We start from the raw sequence: 23,367 nt of genomic DNA on the forward strand, positions 1-23,367 counted from the left end.
TTCCTGTCTCTTTTTACTAGAATCCTTTTTACTTTTGACTATAATTTTGTCTTTTCCAGAGTGTAATGTAGTTGGAATCATATAGAGTTTAGCCTTTTCAGACTGACTGCTTTCACTTGTTTGTTTACCTTTTGAAGGACATCTTGGTTGCTTTCAGATTTGGGCAATTATAAATAAAGGTGCTATAGGCATTCTCAGATTGAGTGATGACCTGGAGAAGACAATGCCATTGAACGACTGTTTATTACTTACATTCCTGAGAGAAGGGGACATGCCATGCCACTCAGGGCCACAGGGAAGGCATCAGGTTTTGATCAGGAGGCAGAAGCAGGAATAAGGGAAAAGCCTAAGCCAGAGCCTTTACTGGAGTTTCTGCAGAAAAGGAGAGACCGTTAAACAGTTTAGGATGGGCTCCTTTGAATAATTCCAGTGGGCTCTAGGGCATAGGGGCTGTCTTCAGTTGTCTGGGACCTGATTCTGGGGTGATTAAGACAGAGGAAATATTGGGTTGGTATGTGAGTTAGATAAGCAGGTGGGTGGGGACGTGGCACTGGGTCAGGTGGTCTGCGCATGACTAGACATATTCCAGGCAAGCAGTCCACCTCCCCTAGGAATTAGCTATCCCTATAAGGGCAGTCTCTTCTCAAGTCTGAAAGGTCCCCCAGGATGTCAAAACACCATAAGATACAGAAAATAAAAACCATGATTAATACACTGAGTTTCCCTAGAGGGATGGTTTTGGGATAGGTTCTCTAGAAGCAGATGCTTACATGGGGTTTGGGAAACAAAATGCTTATTAAGGATCAGCCCCTCTGAAAGGAAAGGAAAAGTCTAGTTGCAATACCAGCTTGACAAAGGCTTGGCCAACCCAGAGGGAAGCTCTGGAGTGAGGACTGCCCATCAGACTGTCCCGCATCTGGAGGAAATGGGCAGCTGTTATAGCCTTGCCTTGCTTGGTCAGCAGTGCAGGCTGCTCTGGGAAGGACATGACCTTGAACGAGGCAGCTCTCTGCCCCTAAGGCAGGCCCTGAAGGAGCCGACAGCTGGGGGCCATCTGCTGACCCCACTCCCTGCATGCGGACAGCGCAAGTCCTTCCTCCTGTGGGAATGTGGGTGGCACATCTGTGACCACCTCAGCGATCCTGTTCCAGTTGGCCTCAGCAGTTGCTGGCTTGAGGACACACTCTTATTGGCTACCTTTCTTTCCCTGCCTCACTTCCCCACTCTCCTTTACCTCCCTAATAAACTACTCTCACCGAAATCTTTGTCTTAGAGTCTGCTTTTGGGGGAACTGAAACCAAGACACAGCCAACTCACCTTTAGAGTGATGTTCCTTGGGGCAGTTCTGGCAGTTTCCAGTTATATAAATGTACTTTTCTTGCATTACATATACTTAGGGTGATTCCAGTCCTGGTTTGTTCAACATAATTCCTGTTTAATATGTTGCCCTGATGTTCCATTCCATTGATGCCCCTTTTTCTCTTAAAACTATCCTGGTTTGGATGATACATTTTATGATCAACCTACAACTCTTTAAAGTGAGTGATCCTTAATAAGATCCATGGACAGGGAAAAGTGGTTTCTTTTGATCTTGAATGCCATCAACTCATAGTTTATTTTGGGTGAATCATCCAATTTTAGAGCTGGAAGCCACTCTATGGTTGGCTTATCCATTGACTCAGCCTTTGGCTTATCCATTGACTCAACCTTTCTTTTTTTTTTTTAACTATTGGAATGCACATGGTTGGATATTCACATGTATAACACTCCCATGGGAATTCCCAATATGCCAGCTGTAATTCCACTCCTTTTCTCCTACCAGGAAAGCATACTGAATGCTGGCAAGAATTAAGTTGTTACAGGGATAATGTATTATCTTTAAAAAGATGAATCATTCTCGAGCCCCGGTACTTTAACCATTAGCATCAAATCAGTCATGACACAGTTCGTGACTGATTGAATTTGAGAACTGCTGATCTCATTCTAAATCCCTGCATTACATAAAAAAGTCATTTAGCCACACGGTGGCTCCATCTTCTCACCTGGAAATGGGGATGCTAAAATCTCCTTCCCTGTCTGGCTGAGTTATGGTGGAAGGCAAATGAGATACTGAATGTAAAAGCTTTGGGAAGTATAAATCCTTTGAACCAATGGAAGCCATTGTGGTGGTATCTGTAGATGGGAAGAAGCAGCCATATTTGCTAAGCATTTTCTAGAGCCACACCAGAATTTACAAAATAGCTGAATTTGCACCCATCTAGTTTGCACAGGACATTTATGAGTGAAAATTTTACCAGTGCTCCTGGTCATTATGTGAATTCTCTTTACAACTTTGCTAAGATGTCTTAGTCAAAACCCAGTGCTCGCAAGAGACAAAAATCCAACATGAATTAGCTTGAATAAATTGGCTCACATAATGAAAACATGGGAACGTCCCGGTTGGAGTTGGCCACAGGGATGGCTGGAACCCGAGACTGGAACATCGCAAGGATTCTCTGTGTCTCTCACCCATGCTGTTTTCTATGTATTGGCTTCGTTTTCTCAGAACAGCTTCTTCAGTAGGTGTGGGCATGGCTATTGAACGCTGGGCTCCCATCTTTACCTCTTTGTGATCATAGAGGAGAGATACCCTTTTCCCCTCCCTGCTCCCTCAGATTAGTTAGAAGAACCCTAGAGAGGTACTCTGATTGGCTCACCCTTGGACCAATCACTGTATTCCAGGAAATAACCTGTAAACTAAGCCCGTTAAGCCAGATGCCCACACCTCAGATCAATTACTCAAGGGCTTCTCATGTACACAGTTGCTTCAGGGATTTTTGGGAGCTGGCAACCATCAGATCTGTGCCTATCATTCAGTGAAAATAAAGTCTTATAGATTGTCAAACCTTTATTCCTAATGAATCTTTTATATTCCTGGAGCTATAAATAGTAAATCCTTTCCCTTTCCTTCCAAATGCAAATATTTTGAATATTTTAATGATTGCTTTCCAAAGCCTACTTTCAGAATCACTCTTCAAAAGGTTTGTGCCAACGTATACTCCCACAAACAGATGGTGGTAGGCATTCTTGAATTGTAAACTGTCATTGATCTATGCTGGTGGTTCTCCATTGAGGGTGATTGTGACTTCCCAGGGTATAATGGCAATGTCTGGAGACATTTTTGATCGTCACAACTGGGGTGATGCTACTGTCTTCTAGTGGGTAGGAGGACAGGATACTGCTAGACATCCTGCAATGCACAGATAGCAGCTCCCCACAACGAAGAATTATCTGGTCCAAAATCTCAATAGTGTTGAAGTTGAGAATTTCTGATCTATGCAAACAGACATGGTCTTTATTTTTGTATATAGGGAAGTCTCAACAAGAAGACTTGCCTCGACAGAAAAACTTTGGCAGCACACTCTATGGCTGGTCTTGGCATAGGGAGGTACACTTGAAGTCCTGTTTTCCCAATTTGGGAGGAGGGCATTGAACATGGCAGGTAAAAGTTTTCAAAGTGCCCAGCTAAACTGCTTGGAAAACTCACTCTCCCAAGCTCTGCTGGACTCTGTTTTAAAGATAGTATTTAAAACACTTTAGCAAAAAGAGGGGTAGCTCAGTATACAACTGAATGTGAGAATTACCCATGCTTGGTTTATTTCTATTCTGATCCTTGGAAAATAATAGTCATATACTATCATTAAGGAAATTTAATGCAGGACAAAATAGAATGTAAGAAAACCCCCACTAACAGGGTCTGGTCTCAGCAAGTTATACAACAGGAAATAATTTATCTTTAACTTTCAGCTTCCTGATTTTGCATCTTTCTCCATGTCACTCACTGCCTCCCTTTACCCATTGACCCCAACTAATGGTACCACTTGCTTCTTCTTTTCAGAAGTAGTAAAATGAGGCAGTAAAGAGTAAAGACTCTGGCATTGGCCCGCCTTAATTCAAAGCCTGACTCTGCTAATTACTATTGGTGCAACTTTGGGCAAATTACTTAACTAAGTTTCCTCATCTGTAAAGTAGAGATGATAATAGTGCCTCCTCATAGGGTTGTTGTGAGGGTTAAATAGTTAATATACACAAAGAACTTAGAGCAGTGCCTGGAACATAACAAGCACTGTGTAAGTGTTAGTAATATTATTTTCAATTCTCTACCACTTTATCAAAACCTGATGTTAGACCAATACCCAATATGAAGGCTTAAATGAATGGGAACAACTTAGTATGGAGTGATGGTGATGGCCTTTGGGTATAAGAACCTGAAATCTCAGGACTTCCCTGGTGGTCCAGCGGTTAAGACTCTGCACTCCCAATGCAGGGGGCACGGGTTCCATCCCTGGTCAGGGAACTAGAGCCCACCTGCAGCAACCAGAGATCCTGCATGCTGCACGCTGCAACAAAGGTCCTGCGTGCTGCAGCTAAGACCCGGCACAGCCAAATAAATAAATAAATATTAAAAAAAATTTTTTAAAAAGAACCTGGAATCTCAACTGGACAGTACCCCACATACAACCCAGCCAACACATTCTCTACATACTTAAAGCTCATCCAGGAATAGAAATATCTAGAGCAGGGGTGGGCAAACGATAGTCTGAAGGCCAAATCCAGCAAGCCTTTTGTTTTTGTAAGTAAAGTTTTTCAGAACCCAGCCACACCCATTTTTTTATGTATCATCTAAGGTTGCTGTTGTGCTATAATGGCAGAACCGAGAATTCACAATGGCAGAGTTGAGTAGTCACAACAGAGACTGTACAACTTGCAAATCCTCAAATGTTTCATCCACCACAGAACAAGTTTGCTGGCCTCTGCTCTAGACCCTTGCGACTCAAAGTAGCAGTCTGTGTAACTACAGCATCAGCATCACCTGGGGGCTGGTTAGAAATGCAGAGTCTCAGGCCCCACTCCAGACCAAGTGCATCAGAAGCTGCATCCCCAGGGAGTTTGTGTGCACAGTAAGACTGGAGGACACTACATAGAGGACACTTGCTTTGCAAGGAAGAGTAATTTATGCGACTTCCAGGGTTCCTTCTAATTCTGAGCTTCAAGTGAAGAACTTAGTTGATTCCTTTTTACTTTTTTTTAAAAATTAATTTATTTTATTTATTTATTTTTGGCTGTGTTGGGCCTTCATTGCTGCACGTGGGCTTTCTCTAGCTGCGGTGAGTGGGGGCTACTCTTCGTTGTGGTGTGCGTGCTTCTCATTGCGGTGGCTTCTCTTATTGTGCAGCACGGGCTCTAGGGCGCTTGGGCTCAGTAGTTGTGGCGCATGGGCTTAGTTGCTCCGCGGCATGTGGGATCTTCCTGGAGCAGGGATCAAACCCGTGTCCCCTGCATTGGCAGGCAGATTCTTAACTACTGTGCCACCAGGGAAGTCTCCTTTTTACTCTTTTTTAAAAATTTAGTTTTAATTGAGATATAATTGACATATAAAATTATATTACTTTTAGGTGTACAACAGAATGATTTATGTATACATTGTGAAATGATTACCAGAATAAGTTTAGTTAACCTCCATCACCTCACATAAATTTTTTTCTTGTGATGAGAAATCTAAGCAACCTTCAATTGTACAATAATACAGTATTGGTATCTTAGTTGATTCTTATTTGTCTCTCACTGATCTGAAATCTTAAACTTTGGAGGTATTACTTGAAATTAATAACTTTTGAGCTGGAAAACACTTTAGAGATGCCATTTCTTTCTTCTCCCTCTTCTTGGTCCATTTTCATTTTCTTTGTCACTTTTCAGGGTTTATTTGCCTTCAGTGCTGGAGAACTTAGGTTTTTTTGGGTTTTTTTTTGCCTTCTACCCAGAATAAAACTAAAGAAGTAACATCGAGTTGGTTGTAGCCAGTGAACTAGGAGTCAGATAACGTGGGTTCCAGCCTCACCTGAACTCTGCTCTTTCCCAGCGGCAAGGGCCTGTGCAGGCTGGGTCTCAGTTTCTTCACCTGCAAAATGGGAATAATTTTACGTGCTCAGGGCCTCCCTCACAGGATTGCTATGAGGACAAGTTGCAATACTGTATGTGAAAATGCTCCATCACTGGTAAAGGAGCATAAAAATGTAAGGAATTATTTATAGATTGCCTGGCATAGAGCCTTGAATACAGTAGGTGCTGCATAACTGTTGGGTAGAATTTTTTTTTCTTGTGGGAACTGCTCCAGTAACAGCCAGCAGATGGCAGCAAAAAGCAAGCTTCCCCTCAGAGGCTTCCTCTGGTCTGCTCCTGGGGTTTTAGAGGAGTAACGTAACTGAAGGTTCTCCCTGATTTCTAACAAGTTCATACCCCTTCACTCACTTTCTGCCCACATTTTTGAGGGCACTAGGGACTGGGCCTGCTGGGACCGATGGAGAAGTTGGCCCTGAGTGAACTCATCCATTTCCATTTCTCCAACTATTGCCTTTGCTCCAATGACACTCAGGTCTCCATCACCAGCCCCATCATCTTTCCTGATGGCAGAGCTGACCATCTAGTCACTCAACAGTATCCACATAATGCATCTGGTCCAAAACTGAACACATTGCTTTTCTCTCCAAATCTGCTTTTGCTTGTATATCCTTATTTGCACCACCATCCAACAAGTCATGAATGGAGAAAACCTCAGGATCGTCTATGACTCTTTCCTCTCCTTCATTCTCCACATCCAATCAATCACCAAATCCTGCTAACACCACCTCCTGAAAAACACTAGGGAAAAACACAACTCCAAAGCAGATACAGACTCGTTTTTAAAACATTCACAGAAAAAACACTGAAAAACACACATCGAACTGTTTCACTGTTTGGAAGACTGGTGACTCGTTTTTAAAACATTCACAGAAAAAACACTGAAAAACACACATCGAACTGTTTCACTGTTTGGAAGACTGGTGTTTTCTTTGTGCTTTCTGCTTTTCTTTGTCTTCTAAAATTTCTGCACTGAGCTTGTGATTCTTCTGAAATTAGAAAATTTTAAAACCTACAATAAATGTTATTTTTCTCCCGAAAGTACATGTACACACAATTGCTAGGACATCACACATAGCTCTAGTGTACTAACGTGCAAAAATAATTTGGCCGTGAGTACAATATTTTGCCAGGCATCTGTGGTGAGGCTGCACAGTGGGTCAGCTGGCACGGTGACCCTGTAAGCCCTTCGTTAAAAACGGCACTTCCTCCACACATGGCTCCCAGAAGCACTTCATTTTTGGATCCATTTATTTAATGTGGAAAAAATTTCTGCTGTAGAAATTCATTGTCATCTCAAGTTTATAGAGAAGATATTTTCTTCTCATGGAGTAGAGTGCCAATACCTCTGAAGGGAAGCAGAGCCCTGCCCGAGTCCTTCTTTCAACAAACATTTATAGGGCGCTGACTTAATGCCCTGGGCATTGTTTTAGGAGTCTGGGTTCCAGGGGTGAAGGAGACATTCAAGGTCCCTGCTCTTAAGGAGATGACATCAGATAGCTGGTAAACAGATGAACAAGATGGTTACAAAGAGTAATAATGCCAGGGTGGTGAGGGAGAAGAACTAAATCAGTAGGGGTGGCTAATTTTGGGTTGTGTGATCACCCCATAGGAGGGCACATCTGAACCAAGAAATAAACTACAGGATGGAGCTAGCCATCTGCAGAGCTGCTGATAGAGCCCAGCCAGAGGGAATGGCAAGTAGAAAGGCCCTGGGGCAGGAACAAACTTGGCTTATTTGAGGAAGAAAAAGGCCAGTGTGGTTTTCGAGAGGTAAGTCAGTGAGGAGCAATGGGGCAGATGAGGGGGAGAAGGTGGACAGAGTTCAAGCAGGGTCTTGTAGTTTATTGATAGAGGTTGGATTTCATTCCAAGTTAAAAACCAACAATAGTACAATAGCTTACACGTATGTATTATGTACCTACTATGTGCAGGTACTGTTCTAAGCATTTTACAAGTACTGTTTCATTTAATCATTACAACAACCCTGTGAAGCAGGGATTATTATGACCCTTATTTTTCCCGAGAAGAAAACAGAGTCATAGAGACTTAAGTAACTCACTTCAGGTTACACAGGTAATAAGCAGCTGAGCTGGGATTTGAACTCTGGATGGAGTTCTACTTCTGTACACTGTCCAGTGAACCAGGCATATGAACTCTACATCTAATGTGACCAGAAACAAAAAGCTTGTTCCAAACCAATTCCATCTTTGCAACTGTGAGATCATCCCAATAGTTTGTATAAATAGTTGGAAAAGTCACTTGCTTAACAAAAACATATCAAATACCTTCAATGTGCCAAGTATTGTGTGGATTGTGTTTTTTATACATTTCTATCATTTTGTCTCCTCAAAGCCAGCATCTTAAAAAAATCTGATAAATGACTTCCAGCTTCAGAACTCCACACCATCTTTCCACACTTGTCAGCCATCGCTTAATAATGGTGGTAATGAGCAAAACAGCCAGGGAGCCAGCCCTTTTATACCAAGAGTAGAAATAATAGAAATAATCTCTTAAATTGCGATAGCTTTTAACCGTTCTCCAAAGGCTTCCCTACCTGCTATTTAACTTGATCCTCTCGACAATCCCTACTCTTTTCCAGTTGGATGTGCCCGTGTGACTTGCTTTCGACAACGAATTGTGAGCAGAAATGACAGCACAGCTTGGTGGGGCTTTGAAGAGCCAGTTCGTGATTCACCACAGCTTTTCCCTTGGTCATGACCACCAATGGCTTTCAAGATGATGGCGGCTCCATCAGCCTGAATCCCAGGGTGACTATGATGAACAGAGCCTCTTGTCAACAGAAGATGGGCATTTAGTGTGAGCAGGAAATAAACCTTTGCTGTATTAAGCCATTGAGATTTTGAGTTTGTTGCCTTGGTATAACCTAGGCTAGTGGTTCTCGAATTTGAGCCTGCATCAGAATCAACAAAAGACCTTGTTAAAACACAAAATGCTGGCCCCTCCCTTAGATTTTCTGATTCAGCATATCTGGGGTGGAGCCTGATAATTTGCATTTCTAACGAGTTCCTCAGGGCTGCTGCTGCTGCTGCAGGGACCATACTTTGGGAATTATTACCGCGCCTCTCTTTACCAATTCAATATTATCCCAAGGAAATATTACTCAGCTGTAAAAAAGAATGAAATAATGCTATTTGCAGCAACATGGATGGACCTAGAGATTATCATACTAAGTGAAGTAAGTCAGAAAGAGAAAGACAAATACCATATGATATTACTTATACGTGGAATCTAAAATATGATACAAATGAACTTACCTGTGAAACAGAAACAGAGTCACAGATATAGAGAATGGACTTGTGGTTGCCAAGGGGGAGGTGCGGGGGGGGGGGGGTAGGGAAGGTTTGGGAGTTTGGGATTAGCAGGTGTAAACTATTATATATAGGATGGATCAACAACAAGGTCCTACTGTATAGCACAGGGAACTATACTCAATATCCTGTGATAAACCATAATGGAAAAGAATATGAAAAAGAATATGTATATATATAACTGAATCACTTTGCTGTACAGCAGATAATACAACACTGTAAATCAACTAAATTTCAATAAAATTTTAAAAAATATATTATCCCAAGGAAATCAAAGCTCAGGCAAAGCTTGTTCATTCCTTCATGTATTTACGAAGCCAGCTATGTGCCAGGCACTAACCTAAGTTCTGCATAATCAGTGACAAACAAAGCAGACACAATCCTTGCCCTCTTGTCTCATAAACTAGTGATTTGCTCAAGTGTACACAGCTAGTGGTGGAGCTAGCAGTTGAATCTGTGTCTTCTTACTCAAAATCCAGTATGTATTCCATTATGCAATAAGCAACATTGACAAACACTTCCTTGGTTGCTATTTATTACCCCCTTCAATATCTTCTAATAAGGAGGTAACTCTTAGTTTGGGGTAATTCTCAGACCCTTTGTTTGTGGATGGGTTTGCATTTGCAAGTTTGGAGAAGGAAGCTTCAGTGGGGGTGAGGAATGTGAGGGGTCCTCAGCCCTGTGAGGAGACAGGAGAAGAAGGGAAGCCTCCCTGATGGCAGCTGCAGAAAGAGAGAAGTGAGTAAGGAAGTGCTGTAGGTACTGTGATGCGCTGTCCAGATTCCCCTTCAAGGATGAAGGACTTACTCTCCCAGCTGCTGGGCGTATTGCTGGCTGGCAGTCCTCAGCTCTCAGCTCCCTATGAGGACTACCTTTCCTAAAGAGAGCCACTTCACCCAAGGTCACACCCCATTCCTATAACCAATAATTGATGGGGAACCAAAAAGCTCTGAAAGGCCAACCCAGCTCCAGAGTTCTTCACAGGGCCAGGCTTTGGGGTGACTGCATCACAGCTCAACTTTTCCCAGTCCTGCTTTCCTTCCGTCCCTTCCCAAAGGTTGGGGTTCCAAGAGCACTCTTTAATAAACACCTTTCATGCTAATCTTCATCTCAGAGTCTGCTTTCCAGCAACCCAACCTGTGACAGGGGATTTCAAGGTATCTGCTGTGGGGTACCTTGAATCTAAACTTTCTCTTGGTCCCTTTCAAAAGCTTTGGTGAAATTGGCATTTCTCACTCATGCTTTTGTGATACAGCATTATAGTGGATAAAATGGTGTCCTCCCCAACCAAAAGAATTTTTTTTCATGCCTACATGGAACCTAAGAATGTGACCTTATTTGGAAGTAGAGTCTTTGCAGATGTAACTAGTTAAGGATCTCAAGATGAAATCATTCTGGATTTAGTCTGGGCCCTAAATCCAAGGACTGGCATCTTTATAATATGAGGAGAGGATGCAGGGAGGCCCACATGCAGAAGAAGGCCACGTGAAGACAGAGGCTGAGATTGGGGTGATGTGGCCACAGGACAAGGAACACCTGGTACCACCAAAGGCTGGAAGAGGCAGGAAAGATTCTTCCCTGGAGTCTTCAGAGAGAACATGGCTCTTCAGACACCTTTATTTGGGACTTCTAGCCTCCAAAACTGTGACAATTAAATTCCATTGTTTTAACTCTTCAGTTTGTGGTACTCTGTTATGGCAGCCTTAGGAAACTAACACAGTATTCTGTTGATGAGGAAAATGAGGTGACAGCTGACCATCGTATGAATGGAAATGAAATGTTCAGTGCTGGGCATGAAGTAGGCATTCAGTAAATGCTTGTTGAACTAAACTGAACAAAATGCTCATAAAGGGGAAGAATGTGTTTCTTAGGATAACTTCTTGATTTATTTTCTTTAGACTCTGGGCATGTGGGCATCTGCTAATATGCATAGTTGCTCATGGTATTTGAGTCTATCCACGGAACTGTGGAAGGGTCAGTATTCATTTTTGGACAATTCTAATAACTCCTTAAAAGTTAGTCACTAATGAGGTCCCTGCAGGGACCTAGATTTATAATTTTAAAATGTCCCTGGCCTTTTCTTTCTTCCTTTCTTTCTTCCTTCCTTCCTTCCTTTCTTCCCTCCCTCCCTCCCTCCCTCCTTCCTTTTTTTTTTTTTTTGCTCCTCCCGGCCCCTCAGGAGAACTCCAGTTCTATTTTTAGGCGTCTAGGCAGGTGGATAACATGCAATTTATATACAAAGGTTATTTAAGAGCTCTGCACAGCATTAAATGTGAGCGCCCTTGCTAGTGCTTGTCTTGTTAAGCCATAGCTGAGTCAATCACCACCACATGCCTCAGTTGGCCTTATCTGTAAAATGGAGCTCACACTTCCTTTTCATAAGTTAGCAGCAGTAAGAGAATAAAGTGAACTACCTGATCAACTCTCATAAGCTCAGCTGCGCCTCTGATCACTTTTGCAAGTCCCAAATCATTTCTGAATCCTGCAGGTTGAGTCTTTGGATCAACATCACACAGAGGAGAGTTGTGTTTATCAATGGCCAGAGATGCAAAATAAATGATTTTCTGAGCTTTATGTGGGTTGTAAGAGCCCAGAATTAGCCCCAAGACACTAGCTCTGTTTGTTCTTGCTTAATTCTTCACACTTAGGGCTATAGGAACGATTTTCAAAGACTAACTAAAATCACAATGAAAATTTCCGGTCAATCATAAATTGGTTTTCTTGCTTAGGTAGGACACTCTAAAAGATTCCATTGGAGGACGCAGACATAGGGTTTCTATAACTGAAGGGGCTCAAGGAGGATCTGTGAATACCCCTTAAAGTGCCAAGAGAGCCTGCAGAGCTTGCTTTGGGAGTTGGGTCCTCTTCAATGACACATGGCCTGATGTTCCTCTATGTCTTACCCACTAAAGTAGCAGGTTATTCTTATAAGAGATAGTTGTCAGTGAGGGTGCTTTTGATTGCAGCCTAACTCCAGATGGCTTAAAATTACAGGCATTTTATTATCTATTTGCTCACATAACTCAACGTCTATACATAGGGCTCCCTTCAGGTAAGGCTTGATCCAGTGGCTTACAGAATGTCACCAAGCATGTCTTTCTTTCTGCCTCTCCATTCTAACTCCTATAGTATTGGCATCATCTCCAGAGTCTACCTCGTGGTCCTATGGCTGCTCTGGATTCTGCTACTTTTAGTACATCTCATATCTTCATGCCACACCATTTAGGGGAGGAAAAAATAGATCTTCTGGTATCTCTCTCTTTTTTTTTTTTCTTTTTCTTTTTTTCTGGTATCTCTTACATGAGTCCTGGTGTAGGGCTAGCCAACTGGAGGATGAGAGGTCATGTGGAGGAGAACTGAGGCTCCTCAGATGACAGTCAGCCCCCACTACCAAATATTGAGTGAGACCATCTTGATCTTGTAGCCCAGCCCAGCCAAACTTCTAGCAACCCAGGAGTATTGCTTGCTGGTCCCACCAATATGTAGAAAGACAGCATCTCTGATGCAACTTAAACTTAGATTAAAGAAGGTTGGCCATTGTGTTTATAGTTGGAAAATAACAACTACTAACTCATATAGAACATTTTTAATGTACCAGGCACTATGCTGCCTTTACATAGCATTTCTCCTTACAACAGTCCTGTGACATAGGTACTGTATATTAGCTCCTTTTTATAGATGATGAAACTGAGGCACTGAGAGATGAACTGACTTGTTCACAGTCATACAGCTTGTAAGAGCCCCCGTTGCACAACCCTGGGGAAATGGAAGGGAAATCATTCACGTGGGCTGCAGCGCTGGAATTTTCCTTCAGGGGGCACAATTCACATTGCATTCTATGTGTACATGCTGTCCACCTTGTGCTTTTTTACTCATTATTCTGTACTGTACTGACTCCAACTGCCCGTTCTGGATGCACAAATTAGGCCAACAGAACCTTTGAGAGACGAAGGATACAAAATAGCGTGACATTAGCCATCAGTGCCGTGCTGGGGATCTGGAGTCTTGGAAGTCGTCCACAGCCAGGGAACTTAGCAAGGGGGTGGGAACCAGTCGGCAAGCATTAGATGGAACCCTGAAGCTGCAGCTGGGGACCCAGGTAAGGCTATGTGTCAATCTAGGCTGGTATGCAGAGACTAGAAAGGCAGAAACTTTCGAAGGCAAAAAGAAGGGAAGTGGTCAAGACTGGGTGGCTGGTTGGAAGCTAGAAAATACACTGATAGAGGCAGACAGCAAAAGTCCCTGTGCCTTTGCCGCAAACTCGGGCACTCTCTCTCCCAGACTGGTTTGGTGGGTGCCAGTCCCAGGAGTATCCATTATTGGGACCAACAAAGAGGGTGAACTTGAGAGGTACCACTGACATAAAGAAAGCAAGTACCCAAAGCCAGGAAATGTATACCTATAGCTAGGTATGAAGATGTGTTCCCCCCCACCTTTCTCTGTCTCTCTTTCTCTGTCTCTCTGTCTGTTTCTTAGTCCAGGCCCTGAACCTTGGCAATAATAGGAATCCATATTTGCACCTCATTGGAGGAACATGCCAGAGACTTGAATGCCTTCCATCCAAGTTACGAGTCCACAGGATCAGCACGATCTCAGGAACTTGAACCACAGGGCAAGTTTGAACAGGGGTCTACTCTTTACAAAGTTGTTTGGGAGGCTTATTAGCATGTTTGAGGTTCTGCCAAAGGTTTGTAATAAAAACACAATGGAAGGACACAAGAAGTTTTAGGGAGATTATTTTCTATAACAAAACACTCTTCTAAACAGACCCCACTGGTTTATATTCCATTCCAGGACTTGATTCCCTTTTGCAAGTGCAAAGGTCTCTATGCCATGTTCTACTGAGTCAGGTAAGAAAATAACTGTCAACTCCACATTCTTAGGTGCAGGTAACTTAGATTTTTTTTTTTGCTGACAACTCGAATAATGCATGCTCATTATTAAAAATAATCGGATGTGGCCAGGTATGGCAAGGCCCCCAACGGTAACCAGAGCTCTCACCCTTGGTCCACTCTGAGGCTGCATTCAGTGTTTAAATGCAATGCTAGGAGACCAGTTCCAGTCTGCTATACATGATGGAGCGATAGAGTTTTACTGAAGATTTTTTGGAGAAGGTGTGGAAGAAGAGTGACATTGCATACCACGTGGCAAACATCACAGCAATTCCCTTTAAACACCTATGTTCCACCGGAATTTCCTCTCTAAATATCAGCCTCCTGGTACTTCCCTGGTGGTCCAGTGAGCAAGACTCCGAGCTGTGGTGCTCCAAGGGCAATGGTGCTTCAAGGACAAAGGACAACCCTGCCTGAAAAGGTTTCAGGGTCACACCCCCTACTGGACTCTTAATCACCCTCCCTACCATGTTGCGATGGTTACGAAATTCCTGAGCCCACCTGGGCAATGGGACCTGTCCCAAATAAGGAAAGGCATCTGCCCTGTCCCGATCCCACTCTATAGAAGGAAGGTATATGTGCCTCGACCAATCAGTAAATGAAATTTTCACCTCAGACCATTCCTTTGTTCTCTGGCTATAAAAACTGACTAATAGCACATGTTCGGAAGAGGAAGTCAGCCCACTGTTCTGGCAGCGACCCTTCCCTCTAATAAATTCTATCTTCTTTACATTGTGCCTTGTGTCTGGAAATTCTTTTCCAACCCGCATTTGGACCACGACACGCACTCCCAATGCAGGGGGCCCGGGTTTGATCCCTGGTCAGGGAAGTAGATCCCGCACGCGTGCCGCAACTAAGTCCACATGCCACAACTAAGAAGCCCGCATGCCGCAACTAAAGATGCCATGTGCTGCAACTAAGACCTGGTGCAGCCAAAAAAAAAAAAAAATCAGCCTCCTGTCCCCCATCCCCTTCTCCTTCCCTGTCTCTGTTTTTGTTCCCCATCAAAACATAAATTCCCCTCAATGGTCTGGAAGAACTCAGTTCTGGCTCTCAACTTGCCTATCCCACTCAAAAAGAGAAAAGCTCAGTAGATGGCTGATTGTACTCTGACCCTTTTGAAAAAGAAAGCAGCTCAATATCCAGTTATTTGTCAAGAATGGCTGTGAATGGGCACTGGAGCTAGCTTTCTCAGGCTTGAGAGACATAATTGCGTGTTTTTCTTCTCAGTTCCACATTCAATGAAATCATGGTGGTAGCTTGAAACGGGCTGTGGTTGTAGCATTTACAGCACAGAAATTGGCGAACACTGTAAATCACCACCTCCCCCTCCACCCCAGAAGCTAGTTCTTAAGCATTTACCAGCACACAATTGGACCCACTCTACAAGATATATATAAAAGTTTTTACCAAACAAAATTAGGTCTTGTTCTGTGGAAGGCAGTGCCAGGGGGTGGGGTTAGGGTGGAAGATAATTTTTGACATCAAGAAAATAAAAGATTTCTCCATATAGTGACATGTATAATATATATTGTTAAAGAGAAAAACCACTGGCCCCAAATGGCATCACTTGTGCTAGTGCCCATGGTACCAAACCTAGATTTCATACCTAATCTAATTGCAGTTTTGACCTTCACCAGAAATGCAATCTTAATTAACCAGTTTGGAATTTTCTGGTCAGCACCAATGTGGTAATCTGTCACGTGGGTCCTCTCCATTCCCCCCACCCTCACTCCTGCCCCAGTGGATGGGGAGGAAATCTGCATGATAATATCCTTGCCTGTTACCTCTCTCCAAAAAGATATCCTGGCCTGAAAATAATCCTTATTTTCTTCTGCTAAGAGCTCCCTTGCCCCACCCTTCTTCCTATAAAAACGTTCCATTTTGTACAACCCCTAGGAGTGCCCTTCTAGTTGCTAGATAAAATGCTGCCTGATTCCTGAATTGTTGAAATCAGCCAATTAGATCTTCAAATTTACTAGGTTGAATTTTAGTTTTTCAACAATATAGAAAGTTTAACTGCCATTTCTTTCCCCTCTCACAGCATGCATTCTCCCCAGATAACCACTGTTAAGTTTTGTATATACTTTCTTCATTTTTTTCCCAAGCATCCAAAATATTCTTGTAATTTGTATGGGATTATGCTATACAGCCTGTTGCTGTCTTACTTTTTTTTTTTAATCTAACAAGGTATCTTGGATGTTTTTCTTTGTGCACATAGAGTCAATTTTTAAAAGTGGATGCACAGTATTCAGTTGTGTGGCTCTAGATATGGAAAGTAATGGGAAGGGCGTTTGAAGGGGAAATTAAGCAGCTGGTCTTGGCCCAGTTTACAGTTGAGAATTATCCACTGCATGGGCTCTCCCTGTGCGTGGCCTTTAAGGCAGGGTTTCTCAGCTTTGGCACTACTGACATTTGGGCCAGTTAATTCTCTATGATGGGGGGCCTGGCCTGTGCAACAGCAGGAGTTAGTACCACCCTCAGGTCCAAAGGTGCAAGCCCGGGCTCCAGTTATAACTACAGCACAACACACAACTCCAAAACTGCGTGCCTGTCAACAGCGGCAGCAATGATCTTACTCATGAATCTGCAGTATGGGGACAGGATGGCTGTTTGTGCCACTGAGGTGGGTCTCAGGCGGGGGACTGGATCACCTGAAGGCTCGCTCACACCTGCATGGGGGCAGAAGGGAGCTGAGCTCCCAGAGCCTCTCTCTGTGTCTCTGTGGTTTCCCACCTGGTCTCTCCAGCATGGCAGCTTCCGGGTAGCTGGACTTCTTACCTGGTGGCTCAGGGCTGCAAAGGTGTGTGTTCTGAGGGGAGAGGGCCAGGCGGGAGCTGATCACCTTTTCTGTCCTCGTCTCGGGAGTCACTCAGCACCGCTTCCACCTGCATTGTAATTGTTAGAAGTGAGATGCTTCCAGGGGTGAAGGATTAGACTCTTCCTTTTGTGGCAGGAGTGTCAAAAACTTGCAGACTTGTTTTAAAACCATCTCAGGGGAGGAGTAATTACCAGAACCCAGACATGGTCGCTAGGTAGAGAGGGCTACCTGACCAAAGCTGTGGCCCTCGGGAGAGGAATATCCCTCAGTCTTCTGCTGAGAGGGGGGTGGGGAATTAATAAGCAGGCCCCCTTCCCACCACCTGCTGGTGTCCCAGCTGGCTGAGCCCGACTGAGCCAGAGGGCAAGGGAGCTGGTGGATGCAGCCCAGGCAGGCTCCCGGGCACATGGGAGGGGTGGGGAGTGCTTCTGAAGGGGTCAGCAGAAGACGCCCAGCACAGAATACACCTTAGCGGTCAGTTTTCTTAGCGCTGTCTCCATCCCTTCTGTAGCTCCTTCAGGCTGGACAACGTGCTATTCCATCCGGAAACGGCCGAGGTGCTTGCCGTCCTTGACTGGGAACTCGCTACCTCAGGCGACCCCCTTGCTGATGTGGCCTACAGCTGCCTGGCTCACTACCTGCCGTCCAGCTTTCCCATTCAGCCAGGTAGGAACTGCCGCTGGGGGAGTGAGGGATGGAGCCAGCGCTCTTCTCAAAGCATAGGACAAACTCGGCTAAGCCACTATTTCCCAATTTTTGTTATGGTTTTGTAATAAAAGATAACCAAGAACATTTAAGTAAACAGAATGGCTGCTAAGTCCAAATGGTGATGAAGAGGTCTGATTGCCTGTAGGCCTTTTCTAGTGGGCTGCTGAGTTTTCACTGCCTTCTGCTCCAGTGCCTGGGGATAGATGGATTGATTCTGTCATTAAGAATTATCCATTCTAGGGACTTCCCTTGTGGTCCAGTGGTAAGGATCCACCTTACAAGGCAGGGGACGCAGGTTCGATCCCTGGTCAGGGGACTAAAATCCCACATGCCGTGGGGCAACTAAGCCCACGTGCCACAACTACTGAGCTCATGTGCCTCAACTAGAGAGCCTGTGTGCCGCAAATTACAGCGCCCACATGCTCTGGAACCTGCACGACACAATTACAGAGGCCACGCGCCCTGGAGTCTGCGTGCCACAACTACAGAAGAGAAAACCCGCATGCCACAACTAGAGAGAGGCCCACGTGCCGCAATGAAAGATCCCACATGCCTCAACAAAGATCCTGCGTGCTGCAACTAAGACCTGATGCAGCCAAAAATAAATACAAATAAATAAATAAATAACAAATAAATCTTAAAAAAAAAAGAATTATCCGTTCTATGGATAAAGAAGATGTGGTACATATATACAATGGAATACTACTCAGCCATAAAAAAGAATGAAATAATGCCATTTGCAGCAACATGGATGAACCTAGAGATTATCATACTAAGTGAAGTAAGTCAGAAAGGGAAAGACAAATATTATATGACATCACTTATATGTGGAATCTAAAATATGACACAAATGAACTTATTGACGAAACAGAAACAGACTCACAGACATAGAGAACGGACTTGTGGTTGCCAAGGGGGAGGGGTATGGGGGAGGGATTCATTGGGAGTTTGGGGTTAGCAGATGCAAACTACTATATATAGGATGGATAAATAACAAGGTCCTACTGTAGAGCACAGGGAACTATATTAAATATCCCGTGATACAGCGAAGGAAAACATAAACAAGACGAAAAGACAACCGTCAGAATGGGAGAAAATATTTGCAAATGAAGCAACTGACAAAGGATTAATCTCCAAAATTTACAAGCAGCTCATGCAGCTCAATATCAAAAAGACAAACAACCCAATCTAAAAATGGGCAGAAGACCTAAATAGACATTTCTCCAAAGAAGATATACAGATTGCCCACAAACACATGAAAGAATGCTCAACATCATTAATCATTAGAGTAATGCAAATCAAAACTACAATGAGGTATCACCTAACACCAGTCAGAATGGCCATCATCAAAAAATCTACAAAAAATAAATGCTGGAGAGGGTGTGGAGAAAAGGGAACCCTCTTGCACTGTTGGTGGGAATGTAAACTGCTACAGCCACTATGGAGAACAGTATGGAGTATTGGCAATCCCTCCCCCATACCCCTCCCCCTTAAAAAATTAAAATTGAACTACCATATGACCCAGCAATCCCACTACTGGGCATATACCCTGAGAAAACCATAATTCAAAAAGAGTCATGTACCACAATGTTCATTGCAGCTCTATTTACAATAGCCAGGACATGGAAGCAACCTAAATGTCCATCCACAGATGAATGGATAAAGAAGATGTGGCATATATATGCAATGGAATATTACTCAGCCATAAAAAGAAACAAAACTGAGTTATTTGTAGTGAGGTGGATGGACCTAGAGTCTGTCATACAGAGTGAAGTAAGTCAGAAAGAGAAAAACAAATACCGTATGCTAACACATATATATGGAATCTAAAAAAAAAAAAAAGTTCTGAAGAACCGAGGGGCAGGACAGGAATAAAGACGCAGACGTAGACAATGGACTTGAGGACACTGGGAGGGGGAAGGGTAAGCTGGGACGAAGTGAGAGAGTGGCATGGACATATATACACTACCAAATGTAAAACAGATAGCTAGTGGGAAGCAGCTGCATAGCACAGGGAGATCTGCTCGGTGCTTTGTGACCACCTAGAGGGGGTGGGATAGAGAGGATGGGAGGGAGATGGAAGAGGGAGGAGATATGGGGATATATGTATATGTATAGCTGATTCACTTTGTTATAAAGCAGAAACTAACACACCATTGTAAAGCAATTATAAAAAAAAAAAGCCTGTGATAAACCATAATGGAAAAGAATATGAAAAAGAATGTATATATGTACATGTACAATGTATAACTGAATCACTTTGCTGTACGGTAGAAATTAACACAACACTGTAAATCAACTATACTTCAATAAAATTAAAAAGAAATTATCCATTCTGGGTCAATTATACCTCAGTTTAAAAAAAGAATTATGCATTCTATAGAATCTCTATACCAATAAACCCCGCTAGATTGTCCTCAATTTGCCTATCAGGAAGCCCTTTGACAGTTTCCAAGATCCTGTGAGCCAGGGATCACCCTTCTGCTTTTTCTCCTTTTCAGATCTTTAACTGTTCTGCTCCAGACACAGGCAGCTTCTGGTGTGATGCGGCACCGAGGAGCCGAAGGCCCGCTGGCTGATTCCGTTGCTCGAGGGAAAGGCCCGCTCCTGTTTTGCTATGACTGAGCCCCAGGTACCTCGCTTAGGTCACTCACAGGCACTCCTTCTCTTCAGGCCAGACCCTCACCTGACCCCATCTGGGTTCTGCCATCAGGGACTGTGGGACACTTGCCAGCTCTAATCAGAATGTGCTCTCACTCATGTTGCCTCCTCAGATGCCACCAACATTGAGTCTTCCATCCGAGAGGAGGATGGCTTCTATGTCATAAATGGTCACAAGTGGTGGATCTCAGGTATTTGGCCTGAAATTCATTTTTCAATTACACTTATGTGGGTCTGCATTGATAAGCACGTCTTCTCTGCCCTGCTGTTGTCTGAGAAACTGTGGGAGGGACAAGCTTCATTTCCAGTTGACACAAAAAAATCTTGTCTCTGCTCCCAGAAGAGGCAGTAAACCCTGGGAGAATCAGAGGTTCTATGTCGGTCACCCGGTGACCTCACATGTGACAGTTCTAGGAATCTCTCCTTCACTCCCCACTCTCTTGTTCTGCCGTGGGCATCTCCCTTTGGAAAGGCAGGAGGTCACTTCCTCACTGGCGCCCCCCCTGCTGTGAGGTCAGAAGGGCTGGTGATAATCCTGTCGTTCACTAGGCGTTAACTCTGCAGGGCCCTCCATATGTGCTGTGCGGACCTCACCTCACTGAGTCCCCCGCCTCCCCGGAAGGTCCGTGTTATTATCCCCATGTTACGGAGAAGGAAACTAGGACAGAGAAGTGACTTGAGTCACTTGCCTAAGGTACTAGCCCCCCACTAGCAAGTAGGGAACCCAGAGTTCAAGGCTGGGCTGATTCTGGATTATACCCAAAGCCATTATATTTCCACTGCCTGTTGGAACAAAGCAGAACAGGCTGCCAGTGATAAAGAAGCAGTTTTGAGCCTCTTGTCTTGCAATTATATTTTCAACTCGACGTGGTGCTTTTTTAAAAAAATTGCTCTTATGGTGTTGGATTCCTTCCTCACTGGGACAAAAACCAATTGTTCTTATAGCTGGTAAATGGCCTGCATGTCCCCATCTGATCACGGGAAGTCTTAAAGGACCCTGTCTGCTTGATGGTTTCGGCTTCCCTGGGCCAGGACTGCATCTATGAAGAGATCTGATGGCCCTGGTGTCAGATGATGGGGTCTCTCTCCTTTCCTGGCAGGTATCCTGGATCCTCGCTGTCAGCTCTGCGTGTTTATGCAAAAAACGACTCACACCACCAGCAGCAGTCCGTGTTCTTGGTTCCCACGGATACGCTGGGGATAAAAATCATCCAGTCTCTGACAGTGTATGGGCTGGAGGACGCACCAGGTTGGCCCTCCAGGGGCGGCTCTCCTCTCTGTGTGGGTCTGGGTCTGAGCCTGCAGAAAAGGCTTTGGGCAGCCCTTGCTCCAGCACAGGGAGTAACACCTGTAAGGGTATGATGACATTTGGAAGGTCACGTGCTCCTGCATTTCAATTCCACCCATGAGTATCAACAACCCAAGCAAATTTCAGACAGGATTTTATACTTTTTTTTTCTCTTCTAAGCTTAGAAGATAAACAGGTTTCTGCAAGGCAAGGAGGCCACAGAGGACAGAGCAGGAGGCAGGAAGTACTCTCCAGACCTTCTCTTCTAGACCTCAGGATGGACAGCCGACCTCCAGGCCTAGAAGTCCTCTCACAGGGGCTCTTTCTCTTTGCTCATGATGTTCACATTTTGCCTTCAGTGTTTCTGTAGGATCACTACATTGTTAGAGTTACATACTGCTAGGGAGTTTCAGCTTAAGGCAGAATCATGTTTTGTAAAAGGAATGGCAAACTATCCATTTGATATTGTAAATCTGTGATTTATTTTTCATCTTTAGTAGGCTCCTTTCTGCCCTCCCTCCCCCTTCAACCATGTCCATTAGAAGCCTACAAAAGGGCAGGAATATTGCCGTAGATGGCCTGTCTGAAGCAAGGGATAACACATCCGAGGAAAATGGGTAGGCGATTTGCTCAGGGGAAACCTTTGGGTCTTTCAAGTGGCCACAGTGAAGTCCTGTTCGAGCAGGTGCGCGTGCCCAAGGAGAACATGGTCCTGGGTCCCGGCCCGGGCTTTGAGATCCTCCAGGGCCAACTGGGTTCCGGCAGGATCCATCACTGCATGCTGCTGATCGGGTACTCGGAAAGGGTGCTAATGCTCATGAAGGCCCGTCTCTGTCCCAGAACCACCGTCTGTTTTCTTATCAGACTTCAAATCCTAACTGTTTTCTGAGAGCAGACTTAGCAGGTGAAACAAGGTGATGTTCTTTCAAGAAGCTGTGTCCCTGTCTTTGCTTTGCATCTGCTACTTAGCTGAAGTTTGAAATGTAGAGAATAGGCCTCACTCTGTAGAGGTGACCAGAAGGAAAACGCCAGGCTCTGTGGCAGCAGCGGGCAAGGTTCCAAGATCCACAGAGTCATGGCCTACTGAGGACCATTCCTTCTACCAGGTCATCTTTAAAAATCAGATACCTGGGAGAGCCTGGGGTTCCAGCATCCAGTCCTGCACCACCCTCCTCTCCTACATGTCCTAAAAACGTTGTTCTTCTGTGACCCCCTCAAAGGTTGGAAGCCCACACAAAAGAAAGCTCTTGCTGGGAACGGCAATTCAAATCAGTTGTATTGATTTCACAAAGATGAAGCAAACCGTTGAGACCAAACAAATATTTCACAAGACACTCTGTACAAAGAACAGAAGTGGTCCAGTGTGTTTGGATTACTGAGCAAACCTGAGATTCACATCCTTTTGAGTTGAAACCAACCGTGTTATTTTTTCTTTGAAAAGAAAATGCTCCTCTCTAAGGGCTCAGGTATAGTATATAGTACTCCAGTCCCATCCTGCAGAGAAGTTTGACCATACGTGTCAGAAGTCTTAGATGGTGCCATAGTATTCACGTGGCTATTCCACTCACAGGACTTGGTCACAAGGAGTAATTAGATTTGATACTAGGAGGCTCACCACAGCCGTGATTATAATATGTTGGAAACAACCTATAAGGTTAACAATCGGAGCCTAGTCTAGATAACAGTGATATGGGCATGCAGTGAAATTCCAAAATGATGCTATAGAAA

General features: G+C 44.1%; 1 long non-coding RNA gene across 1 annotated transcript in view; it reads right to left on the reverse strand.

Annotated features, from left to right (window-relative positions):
- Positions 1 to 289: 289 nt before the first annotated feature.
- LOC133075036 (uncharacterized) overlaps positions 290 to 23,367 on the reverse strand; it is a 31,258-nt gene continuing 8,180 nt past the window's right edge. Inside the window, exons 2-3 of the long non-coding RNA XR_009697322.1 lie at positions 16,943 to 17,049; positions 290 to 372 (exon numbers count right to left, since the gene is read on the reverse strand). This is a non-coding gene — a long non-coding RNA (uncharacterized LOC133075036). The remainder of the gene's footprint in view (positions 373 to 16,942; positions 17,050 to 23,367) is intronic.

This window comes from Eubalaena glacialis, chromosome 15 (assembly GCF_028564815.1).
Source record: "Eubalaena glacialis isolate mEubGla1 chromosome 15, mEubGla1.1.hap2.+ XY, whole genome shotgun sequence".
Lineage (NCBI taxonomy): Eukaryota > Metazoa > Chordata > Mammalia > Artiodactyla > Balaenidae > Eubalaena > Eubalaena glacialis.